Source organism: Sinocyclocheilus anshuiensis, unplaced genomic scaffold (genome assembly GCF_001515605.1).
Source record: "Sinocyclocheilus anshuiensis isolate Anshui unplaced genomic scaffold, SAMN03320099.WGS_v1.1 scaffold2181, whole genome shotgun sequence".
Classification (NCBI taxonomy): Eukaryota; Metazoa; Chordata; class Actinopteri; order Cypriniformes; family Cyprinidae; genus Sinocyclocheilus; species Sinocyclocheilus anshuiensis.
This window is the reverse complement of record NW_015552262.1, coordinates 435,634-440,108: the sequence shown is the minus strand read 5'-3', so window position 1 is coordinate 440,108 and position 4,475 is coordinate 435,634. Positions and strand designations below refer to the sequence as shown.

General features: G+C 34.4%; 1 long non-coding RNA gene across 1 annotated transcript in view; it reads left to right on the top strand.

Annotated features, from left to right (window-relative positions):
* LOC107663537 (uncharacterized) overlaps positions 1-3,046 on the top strand; it is a 30,068-nt gene extending 27,022 nt beyond the window's left edge. The window contains exon 3 of the long non-coding RNA XR_001631347.1: positions 2,902-3,046. This is a non-coding gene — a long non-coding RNA (uncharacterized LOC107663537). The remainder of the gene's footprint in view (positions 1-2,901) is intronic.
* Positions 3,047-4,475: the final 1,429 nt, after the last annotated feature.

The following is a 4,475-nucleotide window of genomic DNA, read 5'->3' as shown; positions in this document are numbered from 1 at the left end:
ATGCTCATAAATCAGTGAACGTCACAACATGTGGCTAGGGTTTGGTATTGTTTTCATTTTATCCATTCCGATTCTGATTCTGCTTATTGATTTCAATTCTTATTGATTCCCAGTTTAGATTCCAAAGTTGTAAAAAAGTGAAGTAAAACATTTTGACCTGTGTGATCATTTAACCTACTTATTGATCATTTGTTTGCAGAAAAATATATGTATTTATGTGCAGCGTTTTGACAATAAAATAATGTTAAATAAAATATACTTCCTTGACCAGTTTTTAGCAGCAATTTACCAGTAGGCCTGAGTAGTAAGGTTTTTTTAATATATGGTAATAGCAGCCATTTTTGACGGATATATTAGCCTACCATTTGTATTGTCATAGTTTAACTACAAATATTAAACTATAGTTATTATAATGAAACTATGTTAAATTTGTGGTTACTGTAGTTTTACTACAAATAGCATAATTATGGTTACTATAGTGAGCGAATAGTAAATTTGTGGATACTGTGATTTTACCGCAAATACCATAGTTAAACTTTGGAAAAACATGCTTAATTTTCCAAAGAGCTTTAATGAGTTAACACATACACATGCGAATTCACACAGAATAAAAACGATACATTTTCTTTGTCATGTAGATCAAGGTGTAGATCATTTTTATTTACTGTATGCCGATCATTTATCTTCTATGATCTTTGATCGTAGCGCTCGGTCTACGTAAGGCATCATCACATACAGTTGTCTCTTTAAAATCAATGTGGTGAACACACAGATGATCACACCACACTATAAATATGGGCCTTTTTTGCCTTATTGCCTTATTTGCCTTTTTAGAGCACTTTTAGCTGTGCAGTAGCGCAGACATTTATATTAGTTTAGCAGGGAAGGTCCCGAGGTTGCCAGATTTTCGTAAAACAAGTCAGCCAATATGCATTCAAAGCTAGGTGGAAAACTGCAGGCTTAGAAATACTGTAAGGCAACACTTGGCAATCCTGGCAGATCGCAGGACAGATTTTCGCAGAAAAAAAGGGTTTTTAGCTGTGCAGTAGCGCAGACATTTATATTAGTTTAGCAGGGAAGGTCCCGAGGTTGCCAGATTTTCGTAAAACAAGTCAGCCAATATGCATTCAAAGCTAGGCGGAAAACTGCAGGCTTAGAAATACTGTAAGGCAACACTTGGCAATCCTGGCAGATCGCGGGACAGATTTTCGCAGAAAAAAAGGGTTCAGTGAATCTAAAAATGCACGGCACACACTGGAAAAACTGCTACATAATGACTTTCTACTTGGGGACCTTGATATAAATGTAGCGGAGTAAAAAGTACGATATGTGTCTTTCAAATGTAGTGAAGTTGAAGTAGCAAGTTTCCAGAGAAAATAATACTCAAGTAAAGTACAGATACTCAAAAAGTGTACTTAAGTACAGTACTCAAGTAAATGTACTTCGTTACTGTCCACCTCTGCAAATGACTGGAAAAGTCATGGTAAAAATAAAGTTTTTTTTGTGGTTCTTTGGCAGGGTGTATGGTTCCATGAAGAACTTTAATATCCAAAGAACCATTCCATTGAACAAAAGGTTCTTTGTAGCACAGAAATGTTCTTTAGACTATAAAATGGTTCTTCACACTCATCATTTTGTAAATATATTTTTTTTCTGGAAAGTGAGATCAAGTGAGCTAAATTGTCCTGTCTGGTCCAGAACTCATTCCAGACTCAAATGAATATAAATAGTGCAATATAAAGTGTTAATTTTGAGTTATATAAATGGTGTTGTGGTGTTTATTAATTAAAACAACTGAAGTAAAACTTGATAAAAGGTATATTTAAAAATATATATTTAAAAAAAAAGCAAAAATTAAATATAACCCAGCATTTTTTAGAGTGTAATTAAAAAAATATTAACAAATATATATGTAAATACTACTAAAAATAAATACTACTATAATAGTATTGATACTAAAATGGTGAAAACTTAAGCATTTTACATTATTGCCACAATGAATCAAGCAATGAATTTGTCATAGAGGCCTTGGTCTGGGACTAGTTTTTCACTCTGATATTAGCCATTGCTATTACCCAGTCAGATGGCTGATGTTCTTTTAACAGGCTTAACATTTTACATGGGCATAACATGACATGGGCATGACACTAGATGGCAGCATCTATCAAGATATTCAAAAGTTCATTTGGACTTAATACTTGATCCAAAGAAACTCAGAGATGGCACACAGATTGCACCTGAATGACAACATACATGAGCTCATGATGATAATGATAATGATATGCACAGCATTGGTGGGTGCAAATCAATATAATTTACTATGAATCAACAGCTAAGCCATTAAGATCCCTAGTGGAGGCTTTAAGTTCTTTTTTAGTTTTAGAATTTTGGATTACTGGTTACTGTTTACTATAACATTACTGTTATTTTGAAACAGAACACTGAAAAAAAAAAAAGGCATGGGAAGAACTTAAAATATTACAATTTCATTTTTAGACATAATGTGTTGTTCATAAAGACATAATATGTTGCTTTTAGACAGCAGCATACTGCCAGAGAAAAATGTACAAAGATTGTACCTTTTGGGGTACAACAGCTTGTCACTGGGGCAGTACCCTCAAAGCGACTCCTTTGTACCTTCATTACCTCTAAAGGATGCATATTAGTACCTTAGAGTAGTAATGTGTACTCTTAAGGTAGTAATATGAACTCTTATGGTACTATTACGAACACTATAGGGGTAAAGAAGGGCATCCCTTCGAGGGTACTGCCCCAGTGACAAGCAGTTGTACTCTGAAATGTACAATTTTTGCACATTTTTTTCTGAGCGTGAATGGGAGTTGTTTATTGTTTATCAAAGTCTTTACATGTTTCTTTGAGCCCGATTCATCTTGTTTCCAGGCTCAAAGTCTCAGAGTGCACTCTGGAACACGCTCACTGCTGGGACGGGCAAGAAGGAGAAGGTCAAATTTCAGAGGGACATTCCAGACGATCCACGCAGAATAGAAGAGATCCTGGCGGATGAGCTTCCCTCTACAGACGTACCAGAAGCAACAGAGAAAACTGCCGTCAGGTTCATCTTGCTCCTTTTATTATGGTTAACCATTGTTTTACAGGTCATGTGATCACTAACGGGATGCACTGATCTGGGAACAGCATCCTGAGGAATGTTTTCTCAATTATGTTTCAATTATTAACAGATGTTTTAAATTATTTTCAAAAGTTACAAAAGAAACCAGTTTTATTTAGAGGCCCAAACTGAAGAATACACAAAAATACACAATTTGGTACAGTTGCTGATATTTATATGGCCAAAAAGTAAGATGCAAAAAGATTTAAATGTACTGTAATGTAAATAATAATAGTAAAGCAATAAAATGCATATAAATATTAGTTGTCACTCTATATCTTCCAATAATGTGTCTTAGTAAGATGATATTTAATTTAGTTTTATGATCAAAGCTCTGTAGGTTTTATTGTGGGGACAAAACATATAGTGCAATGCAATGCAATGATGATTGAGAAATGAACAAATAAACACTTCTCAGAAGCCTTATGGGTCATATTTGATACTCACATTTTCATTTGTTTTTAAATGATATATGGATAAGCAAGTAAACCCAAGTTACTTCAGTCCAGTAAGTGTTCCTCTTAAAATATTACTAACAAAATAAAAGTTATTCTTATGTTTACTTTATAAAAATCAGATTTCATTCCTTTTGCTGTCCCTTTGGTTTTGCTTCCAAATCTTAACATGCACAGAATGGCTGCATGTTAGGTTTTAGTAGTAAAACCAAAAGGCCAAAAACAGGAATGAAAAATGAAAGCAAACATGTGTTCATTTTGAGTTTTCTCCTCTTAGCTACAGTGGTAAACAGCTGCCACTGATACTCATGGTATTCACTTTGATTACACAAATGCACTTCAGTGCAGAACTAAATATAGTGTGAAGGGAAGAACATAGAATCCGTCTATTTTATTTGACTGTTAGCACTTTGCTTTGTTCAAACAGTGTCTGTTGAAAGAGCTGTTTTCTAGTCAAATTACTTTGAACAGGCTTTTTTTTTTTTTTTTTTGCTGCAGTCAGAGACAGATAATTGAAAACCTTACTTAGTTGACGGATCACAGAAGAGTTTAAATACTGACTCTTGCGGTCTCTTGCAGTCTGACTCTGCTGAGACAAGCTGTATTTTTGGGTGTCATTATTAAGGGGGATTGTTTGTCTTTTTTTCCCTTGAAAAGTCATAAAATGTGGTTCACTTCCCAGCCAAGAACTGTGTGGTCACATTTATCGCATCAGATTTCAATAGGAGCTTCATGTGAAGGAGAAAAAGATTTCATTAAAGGGTTAGTTCAACCAAAAATGAAAATTCTGTCATTAATTACTCACCCTCGTGTTGTTCGAAACCTGTAAGACCTTCGTTCATCTTCGGAACACAATTTAAGATATTTTTGATGAAATCTGAGGGCTCTCT